The sequence below is a fragment of the Cherax quadricarinatus genome, chromosome 54, assembly GCF_038502225.1.
Source record: "Cherax quadricarinatus isolate ZL_2023a chromosome 54, ASM3850222v1, whole genome shotgun sequence".
NCBI lineage: Eukaryota > Metazoa > Arthropoda > Malacostraca > Decapoda > Parastacidae > Cherax > Cherax quadricarinatus.
This window is the reverse complement of record NC_091345.1, coordinates 19191414-19203542: the sequence shown is the minus strand read 5'-3', so window position 1 is coordinate 19203542 and position 12129 is coordinate 19191414.

Below are 12129 nucleotides of genomic sequence, written 5' to 3'. Positions count from 1 at the left end.
TCCCTGTCATACTGCATGACACAGGATGGTTCCCTGTCATACTGCATGACACAGGATGGTTCCCTGTCATACTACATGACACAGGATGGTTCCCTGTCATACTGCATGACACAGGATGGTTCCCTGTCATACTGCATGACACAGTATAGTTCCCTGTCATACTGCATGACACAAGATGGTTCCCTGACATACTGCATAACACAGGATGGATCCCTGTAATACTGCATGACACAGGATGGTTCCCTGTCATACTGCATGACACAGGATGATTCCCTGTCATACTACATGACACAGGATGGTTCCCTATCATACTACTTGACACAGGATGGTTCCCTGTCATACTACATGACACAGGATGGTTCCCTCTCATACTGCATGATACAGGATGGTTCCCTGTCGTACAACATGACACAGGATGGTCCCCTGTCATACAACATGACACAGGATGGTTCCCTGTCATACAACATGACACAGGATGGCTCCCTGTCATACTGCATGACACAGGATGGTTCCCTGTCATACAACATGACACAGGATGGTTCCCTGTCATACAACATGACACAGGATGGTTCCCAGTCCTACAACATGACACAGGATGGTTCCCTGTAATGCTGCATGACACAGGATGGTTCCCTGTCATACTGCATGACACAGGATGGTTCCCTGTCGTACATGACACAGGATGGTTCCCTGTAATACTGCATGACACAGGATGGTTCCCTGTCGTACAACATGACACAGGATGGCTCCCTGTCATACTGCATGACACAGGATGGTTTCCTGTCATACTGCATGACACAGGATGGTTCCCTGTCGTACATGACACAGGATGGTTCCCTGTAATACTGCATGACACAGGATGGTTCCCTGTCGTACAACATGACACAGGATGGCTCCCTGTCATACTGCATGACAAAGGATGGTTCCCTGTCATACAACATGACACAGGATGGTTCCCTGTCATACAACATGACACAGGATGGTTCCCTGTCATGCAACATGACACAGGATGGTTCCCTGTCATACTGCATGATGCAGGATGGTTCCCTGTCATACAACATGACACAGGATGGTTCCCTGTCATACAACATGACACAGGATGGTTCCCTTTCATACAACATGACACAGGATGGCTCCCTGTCATACTGCATGACACAGGATGGTTCCCTGTCATACTGCATGACACAGGATGGTTCCCTGTCATACAACATGACACAGGATGGTTCCCTTTCATACAACATGACACAGGATGGCTCCCTGTCATACTGCATGACACAGGATGGCTCCCTGTCATACTGCATGACACAGGATGGCTCCCTGTCATACTGCATGACACAGGATGGTTCCCTGTCATCCTGCATGACACAGGATGGTTCCCTGTCATACAACATGACACAGGATGGTTCCCTTTCATACAACATGACACAGGATGGTTCCCTTTCATACAACATGACACAGGATGGTTCCCTGTCATACAACATGACACAGGATGGTTCCCTGTCATACTGCATGACACAGGATGGTTCCCTGTCATACTGCATGACACAGGATGGTTCCCTGTCATACTGCATGACACAGTATGGTTCCCTGTCATACTGCATGACACAAGATGGTTCCCTGACAGACTGCATAACACAGGATGGTTCCCTGTAATACTGCATGACACAGGATGGTTCCCTGTCATACTGCATGACACAGGATGATTCCCTGTCATACTACATGACACAGGATGGTTCCCTATCATACTACTTGACACAGGATGGTTCCCTGTCATACTACATGACACGTTGGTTCCCTGTCATACTGCATGATACAGGATGGTTCCCTTTCGTACAACATGACACAGGATGGTCCCCTGTCATACAACATGACACAGGATGGTTCCCTGTCATACAACATGACACAGGATGGCTCCCTGTCATACTGCATGACACAGGATGGTTCCCTGTCATACTGCATGACACAGGATGGTTCCCTGTCATACAACATGACACAGGATGGTTCCCTGTCATACAACATGACACAGGATGATTCCCTGTCCTACAACATGACACAGGATGGTTCCCTGTAATACTGCATGACACAGGATGGTTCCCTGTCATACTGCATGACACAGGATGGTTCCCTGTCGTACATGACACAGGATGGTTCCCTGTAATACTGCATGACACAGGATGGTTCCCTGTCGTACAACATGACACAGGATGGCTCCCTGTCATACTGCATGACACAGGATGGTTCCCTGTCATACAACATGACACAGGATGGTTCCCTGTCATACAACATGACACAGGATGGTTCCCTGTCATGCAACATGACACAGGCTGGTTCCCTGTCATACTGCATGACACAGGAATGGTTCCCTGTCATACAACATGACACTGGATGGTTCCCTGTCATACAACATGACACAGGATGGTTCCCTGTCATACTGCATGACGCAGGATGGTTCCCTGTCATACAACATGACACAGGATGGTTCCCTGTCATACAACATGACACAGGATGGTTCCCTTTCATACAACATGACACAGGATGGCTCCCTGTCATACTGCATGACACAGGATGGTTCCCTGTCATACTGCATGACACAGGATGGTTCCCTGTCATACAACATGACACAGGATGGTTCCCTTTCATACAACATGACAGAGGATGGCTCCCTGTCATACTGCATGACACAGGATGGTTCCCTGTCATACTGCATGACACAGGATGGTTCCCTGTCATACAACATGACACAGGATGGCTCCCTGTCATACTGCATGACACAGGATGGCTCCCTGTCATACTGCATGACACAGGATGGTTCCCTGTCATACTGCATGACACAGGATGGTTCCCTGTCATACAACATGACACAGGATGGTTCCCTTTCATACAACATGACACAGGATGGTTCCCTTTCATACAACATGACAAAGGATGGTTCCCTGTCATACAACATGACACAGGATGGTTCCCTGTCATACTGCATGACACAGGATGGTTCCCTGTCATACTGCATGACACAGGATGGTTCCCTGTCATACTGCATGACACAGTATGGTTCTCTGTCATACTGCATGACACAAGATGGTTCCCTGACAGACTGCATAACACAGGATGGTTCCCTGTAATACTGCATGACACAGGATGGTTCCCTGTCATACAACATGACACAGGATGGCTCCCTGTCATACTGCATGACACAGGATGGTTCCCTGTAATACTGCATGACACAGGATGGTTCCCTGTCATACTGTATGACACAGGATGATTCCCTGTCATACTACATGACACAGGATGGTTCCCTATCATGCTACTTGACACAGGATGGTTCCCTGTCATACTACATGACACAGGATGGTTCCCTGTCATATTGCATGATACAGGATGGTTCCCTGTCGTACAACATGACACAGGATGGTCCCCTGTCATACAACATGACACAGGATGGTTCCCTGTCATACAACATGACACAGGATGGCTCCCTGTCATACAACATGACACAGGACGGTTCCCTGTCGTACAACATGACACAGGATGGTTCCCTGTAATACTGCATGACACAGGATGGTTCCCTGTCATACTGCATGACACAGGATGGTTCCCTGTCGTACATGACACAGGATGGTTCCCTGTAATACTGCATGACACAGGATGGTTCCCTGTCATACTGCATGACACAGGATGGTTCCCTGCCATACTGCATGACACTGGATGGTTCCCTGTCATACTGCATGACACAGGATGGTTCCCTGCCATACTGAATGACACAGGATGGTTCCCTGTCTTACTGCATGACACAGTATGGTTCCCTGTCATACTGCATGACACAGGATGGTTTCCTGTCATACTGCATGATACAGGATGGTTCCCTGTCATACAACATGACACAGGATGGTTCCCTGTCATACAACATGACACAGGACGGTTCCCTGTCGTACAACATGACACAGGATGGTTCCCTGTAATACTGCATGACACAGGATGGTTCCCTGTCATACTGCATGACACAGGATGGTTCCCTGTCGTACATGACACAGGATGGTTCCCTGTAATACTGCATGACACAGGATGGTTCCCTGTCTTACTGCATGACACAGGATGGTTCCCTGCCATACTGCATGACACTGGATGGTTCCCTGTCATACTGCATGACACAGGATGGTTCCCTGCCATACTGCATGACACAGGATGGTTCCCTGTCATACTACATGACACAGGATGGTTCCCTGTCATACTGCATGACACAGGATGGTTCCTTGTCATACTGCATGACACAGGATGGTTCCCTGTCATACTGCATGACACAGGATGGTTCCCTGTCTTACTGCATGACACAGTATGGTTCCCTGTCATACTGCATGACACAGGATGGTTCCGTGTCATACTGCATGACACTGGATGGTTCCCTGCCATACTGCATGACACAGGATGGTTTCCTGTCCCACTCCATGACACAGGATGGTTTCCTGTCCCACTCCATGACACAGGATGGTTTCCTGTCCCACTCCATGACACAGGATGGTTCCCTGCCATACTGCATGACCCAGGATGGTTCCCTGTCATACTGCATGACACAGGATGGTTCCCTGACATACTGCATGACACAGGATGGTTCCCTGTCATACTGCATGACACAGGATGGTTCCCTGTCATACTGCATGACACAGGATGGTTCCCTTTCATACAACATGATACAGGATGGTTCCCTTTCATACAACATGACACAGGATGGTTCTCTTTCATACAACATGACACAGGATGGTTCCCTTTCATACAACATGACACAGGATGGTTCCCTTTCATACAACATGACACAGGATGGTTCCCTTTCATACAACATGACACAGGATGGTTCCCTTTCATACAACATGACACAGGATGGTTCCCTTTCATACAACATGACACAGGATGGTTCCCTTTCATACTACATGACACAGGATGGTTCCCTGTCATACAACATGACACAGGATGGTTCCCTTTCATACAACATGACACAGGATGGTTCCCTTTCATACAACATGACACAGGATGGTTCCCTGTCATACTGCATGACACAGGATGGTTCCCTGTCATACTGCATGACACAGGATGGTTCCCTGTCATACTGCATGACACAGGATGGTTCCCTGTCATACTGCATGACACAGGATGGTTCCCTGCCATACTGCATGACACATGATTGTTCCCTGTCATACTGCATGACACAGGATGGTTCCCTGTCATACTGCATGACACAGGATGGTTCCCTGTCATACTGCATGACACAGGATGGTTCCCTGTCATACTGCATGACACAGGATGGTTCCCTTTCATACAACATGACACAGGATGGTTCCCTTTCATACAACATGACACAGGATGGTTCCCTTTCATACAACATGACACAGGATGGTTCCCTTTCATACAACATGACACAGGATGGTTCCCTTTCATACAACATGACGCAGGATGGTTCCCTGTCATACAACATGACACAGGATGGTTCCCTTTCATACAACATGACACAGGATGGTTCCCTTTCATACAACATGACACAGGATGGTTCCCTGTCATACAACATGACACAGGATGGTTCCCTGTCATACAACATGACACAGGATGGTTCCCTTTCATACAACATGACACAGGATGGTTCCCTTTCATACAACATGACACAGGATGGTTCCCTGTCATACAACATGACACAGGATGGTTCCCTTTCATACAACATGACACAGGATGGTTCCCTTTCATACAACATGACACAGGATGGTTCCCTGTCATACAACATGACACAGGATGGTTCCCTGTCATACAACATGACACAGGATGGTTCCCTGTCATACTGCATGACACAGGATGGTTCCCTGTCATACTGCATGACACAGGATGGTTCCCTGTCATACTGCATGACACAGTATGGTTCCCTGTCATACTGCATGACACAAGATGGTTCCCTGACAGACTGCATAACACAGGATGGTTCCCTGTAATACTGCATGACACAGGATGGTTCCCTGTCATACTGTATGACACAGGATGATTCCCTGTCATACTACATGACACAGGATGGTTCCCTATCATACTACTTGACACAGGATGGTTCCCTGTCATACTACATGACACAGGATGGTTCCCTGTCATATTGCATGATACAGGATGGTTCCCTGTCGTACAACATGACACAGGATGGTCCCCTGTCATACAACATGACACAGGATGGTTCCCTGTCATACAACATGACACAGGATGGCTCCCTGTCATACTGCATGACACAGGATGGTTTCCTGTCATACTGCATGATACAGGATGGTTCCCTGTCATACAACATGACAGAGGATGGTTCCCTGTCATACAACATGACACAGGATGGTTCCCTGTCCTACAACATGACACAGGATGGTTCCCTGTAATACTGCATGACACAGGATGGTTCCCTGTCATACTGCATGACACAGGATGGTTCCCTGTCGTACATGACACAGGATGGTTCCCTGTAATACTGCATGACACAGGATGGTTCCCTGTCATACTGCATGACACAGGATGGTTCCCTGCCATACTGCATGATACAGGATGGTTCCCTGTCATACTGCATGACACAGGATGGTTCCCTATCCTAGTGCATGACACAGGATGGTTCCCTGTCATACTGCATGACACAGGATGGTTCCCTGTCATACTGCATGACACAGGATGGTTCCCTGCCATACTGCATGACACAGGATGGTTCCCTGTCATACTGCATGACACAGGATGGTTCCCTGTCATATTGCATGACACAGGATGGTTCCCTGTCATACTGCATGACACAGGATGGTTCCCTGTCATACTGCATGACACAGGATGGTTCCCTGTCATACTGCATGACACAGGATGGTTCCCTGTCATACTGCATGACACAGGATGGTTCCCTGTCATACTGCATGACACAGCATGGTTCCCTGCCATACTGCATGACACAGGATGGTTCCCTGTCATACTGCATGACACAGGATGGTTCCCTCTCATACTGCATGACACAGGATGGTTCCCTGTCATACTGCATGACACAGGATGGTTCCCTGCCATACTGCATGACACAGGATGGTTCCCTGTCATACTGCATGACACAGGATGGTTCCCTGTCATACTGCATGACACAGGATGGTTCCCTGTCATACTGCATGACACAGGATGGTTCCCTGTCATACTGCATGACACAGGATGGTTCCCTTTCATACAACATGACACAGGATGGTTCCCTTTCATACAACATGACACAGGATGGTTCCCTTTCATACAACATGACACAGGATGGTTCCCTTTCATACAACATGACACAGGATGGTTCCCTGTCATACAACATGACACAGGATGGTTCCCTTTCATACAACATGACACAGGATGGTTCCCTTTCATACAACATGACACAGGATAGTTCCCTGTCATACTGCATGACACAGGATGGTTCCCTGTCATACTGCATGACACAGGATGGTTCCCTGTCATACTACATGACACAGGATGGTTCCCTGTCATACTGCATGACACAGGATGGTTCCCTGTCATACTGCATGACACAGGATGGTTCCCTGTCGTACAAGATCATTACAGTTCATATACTCTGAGGTGTCTATCACTCAGTTTATGTATGATGAGAAGTGTGTATGTCTCAATTTACAGAGATGTGTATTTCTAAGTGTACGTATATAGTGTACATACAGTGCAAGTGCTTTAATCTTTGTATTATTGTCCGAAGTTCTGCTGACTGGTGGTGAACAGGCGTCATGCAGCGTTAATGATTCGCGTAGTCAATATTCTTCAACCTTACACAGCAACCTCACACAGCATCCAGTTGGGCACTAAAAGTCAATATTTTTTTTATTTAGGGGAAGCGCTAAACCGTTAGGAGTCATACAACACTTGAGGGACGGGAGACAAATCGGGCTGCATCTAAGAGGAAAAAATAATTCCTGAATCAAGATCCCGTTTACCTGGAGTTTACCTGGAGAGAGTTCCGGGGGTCAACGCCCCCGCGGCCCGGTCTGAGACCAGGCCTCCTGGTGGATCACAGCCTGATCAACCAGGCTGTTGCTGCTGGCTGCACGCAAACCAACATACGAGCTACAGCCCGGCTGATCCGGAACTGACTTTAGGTGCTTGTCCAGTGCCAGCTTGAAGACTGCCAGGGGTCTGTTGGTAATCCCCCTTATGTGTGCTGGGAGGCAGTTGAACAGTCTCGGGCCCCTGACACTTATTGTATGGTCTCTTAACGTGCTAGTGACACCCCTGCTTTTCATTGGGGGGATGGTGCATCGTCTGCCAAGTCTTTTGCTTTCGTAATGAGTGATTTTCGTGTGCAAGTTCGGTACTAGTCCCTCTAGGATTTTCCAGGTGTATATAATCATGTATCTCTCCCTCCTGCGTTCCAGGGAATACAGGTTTAGGAACCTCAAGCGCTCCCAATAATTGAGGTGTTTTATCTCCGTTATGCGTGCCGTGAAAGTTCTCTGTACATTTTCTAGGTCGGCAATTTCACCTGCCTTGAAAGGTGCTGTTAGTGTGCAGCAATATTCCAGCCTAGATAGAACAAGTGACCTGAAGAGTGTCATCATGGGCTTGGCCTCCCTAGTTTTGAAGGTTCTCATTATCCATCCTGTCATTTTTCTAGCAGATGCGATTGATACAATGTTATGGTCCTTGAAGGTGAGATCCTCCGACATGATCACTCCCAGGTCTTTGACGTTGGTGTTTCGCTCTATTTTGTGGCCAGAATTTGTTTTGTACTCTGATGACGATTTAATTTCCTCATGTTTACCATATCTGAGTAATTGAAATTTCTCATCGTTGAACTTCATATTGTTTTCTGCAGCCCACTGAAAGATTTGGTTGATGTCTGCCTGGAGCTTTGCAGTGTCTGCAATGGAAGACACTGTCATGCAGATTCGGGTGTCATCTGCAAAGGAAGACACGGTGCTGTGGCTGACATCCTTGTCTATGTCGGATATAAGGATGAGGAACAAGATGGGAGCGAGTACTGTGCCTTGTGGAACAGAGCTTTTCACCGTAGCTGCCTCGGACTTTACTCTGTTGACGACTACTCTCTGTGTTCTGTTAGTGAGGAAATTATAGATCCATCGACCGACTTTTCCTGTTATTCCTTTAGCACGCATTTTGTGCGCTATTACGCCATGGTCACACTTGTCGAAGGCTTTTGCAAAGTCTGTATATATTACATCTGCATTCTTTTTGTCTTCTAGTGCATTTAGGACCTTGTCGTAGTGGTCCAATAGTTGAGACAGACAGGAGCGACCTGTTCTAAACCCATGTTGCCCTGGGTTGTGTAACTGATGGGTTTCTAGATGCGTGGTGATCTTGCTTCTTAGGACCCTTTCAAAGATTTTTATGATATGGGATGTTAGTGCTATTGGTCTGTAGTTCTTTGCTGTTGCTTTACTGCCCCCTTTGTGGAGTGGGGCTATGTCTGTTGTTTTTAGTAACTGTGGGACGACCCCCGTGTCCATGCTCCCTCTCCATAGGATGGAAAAGGCTCGTGATAGGGGCTTCTTGCAGTTCTTGATGAACACAGAGTTCCATGAGTCTGGCCCTGGGGCAGAGTGCATGGGCATGTCATTTATCGCCTGTTCGAAGTCATTTGGCGTCAGGATAACATCGGATAGGCTTGTGTTAATCAAATTTTGTGGCTCTCTCATAAAAAATTCATTTTGATCTTCGACTCTCAGTCTGGTTAGCGGCTTGCTAAAAACTGAGTCATATTGGGACTTGAGTAGCTCACTCATTTCCTTGCTGTCATCTGTGTAGGACCCATCTTGTTTAAGTAGGGGCCCAATACTGGACGTTGTTCTCGATTTTGATTTGGCATAGGAGAAGAAATACTTTGGGTTTCTTTCGATTTCATTTATGGCTTTTAGTTCTTCCCGCGATTCCTGACTCCTAAAGGATTCTTTTAGCTTAAGTTCGATGCTTGCTATTTCTCTGACCAGTGTCTCCCTGCGCATTTCAGATATATTGACCTCTTTTAGCCGCTCTGTTATTCTTTTCCGTCGCCTGTAAAGGGAGCGCCTGTCTCTTTCTATTTTACATCTACTCCTCCTTTTTCTTAGAGGAATAAGCCTTGTGCATACATCGAGTGCCACCGAGTTAATCTGTTCTAGGCATAAGTTTGGGTCTGTGTTGCTTAGTATATCTTCCCAGCTTATATCGGTTAGGACTTGGTTTACTTGGTCCCACTTTATGTTTTTGTTATTGAAGTTGAATTTGGTGAATGCTCCCTCGTGACTAGTCTCATTTTGTCGGTCTGGGGCTCCACGCATACATGTCTGAACCTCAATTATGTTGTGATCTGAGTATATTGTTTTTGATATGGTGACATTTCTTATCAGATCATCATTGTTAGTGAATATGAGGTCTAGTGTATTCTCCAGTCTAGTAGGCTCTATTATTTGCTGGTTTAAATTGAATTTTGTGCAGAGATTTAAAAGCTCGTGTGAGTGTGAGTTTTCATCAGAGCTGCCTCCTGGTGTTATTTCTGCAACAATATTATTTGCTATATTCCTCCATTTTAGGTGCCTTAAGTTGAAATCCCCCAGGAGCAAGATGTTGGGTGCAGGAGCTGGAAGATTTTCCAGACAGTGGTCAATTTTTAACAGCTGTTCCTGGAATTGCTGGGAAGTTTCATCCGGAGGCTTGTAGACTACCACAATGACTAGGTTTTGGTTCTCGACCTTTACTGCTAAAACTTCCACTACGTCATTTGAGGCATTAAGCAGTTCTGTGCAAACAAGTGACTCTGCAATGTACAGGCCAACCCCCCCCTTTTGCCTGTTCACTCTGTCACATCTGTATAGGTTGTAACCTGGGATCCATATTTCGTTGTCCAAGTGATCCTTTATGTGGGTCTCAGTGAAAGCCGCGAACATTGCCTTTGCCTCTGCAAGCAGTCCACGGATGAAAGGTATTTTGTTGTTTGTTGCTGGCTTTAGACCCTGTATATTTGCAAAGAAGAATGTTATCGGACTGGTGGTATTGTTGGTACTGGGGGGGGATTTTTTTTCCGGCATTAGTATCTGTATCTGTTGGTTTGGAGTGGAGGCCATCGACTGTGGTTCCACTCCAGGAATGACTGGATTTGGTGTACGATTTCTGCCATTTCCTGCCAGTTTTTTTTCCTTCCTGGCACTAAAAAACCTCTCCCTCTTGAGTGTCTGTGGCTACCCAGGTTTTCCCATGGCCTGGATGTTTTGTATCTTTTTGTCCCCTTTAGATGGTATGCCTGGCAATTTAAGTTATAGCACAGTCTTTCCTGTACTGAAGAGGTACACATTTCAGGGTGAAAAAGCTTACAGGAAGGGAGTTTGCATTTTCCTGTTGTCATATGGACATGACATTTTCTAGGGTGGTCATAGTTGCATGTCCCATCTGTTTTTCCAGATTTCCCATGCCAGCAGATACCAAGTGCATAGTATGTGCACAGGCTTGGTTTCCGTTTGCCTTGGGTTTCTGTGACTGTATTCCCTGTTGGTGCATGTTTCCCTGTCTTATTCCTATCCTCCCTAGCACCAACAATGGAGCTCCCACCAGTTGTTTTTGGTAATTTATCCTCACTATTGCTATTGGAGTCCTCTTGTTTGCTATTTCCTGCGGTATTTCTTGTTTGCAATATTGGTTTTATCTTATCTTTGACTACACTTGTTTCCCTACTATGGCTCCTGTCTTCTATGAGGTGAGAATCAAGATCTCCTCATGAGAATCAAGTTTCCCTCGTGAGAATCAAGATCCCCTCGTGAGAGTCAAGATCTTGTGATAATCAAGATCTTCTTCAAGAGAATCAAAACACTTCCCTGGACGGGTAACAGGTCAATGAAAATCAACAATGTCTCTCATCTTTAATTATAACTCTTCTTGCTTAGAAATGCTGCAGAATATAGCTGTGTGTAATTGACAGTTACACAATGTAAAAAGTTCCATTTATATATATATATATATATATATATATATATATATATATATATATATATATATATATATATATAGTAGTATATATATATATATATATATATATATATATATATATAGTAGTAGGTTGGTAGACAGCAACCACCCAGGGAAGTACTACCGTCCTGCCAGATGACTGTGAAACAAAAACCTGTAACTGTT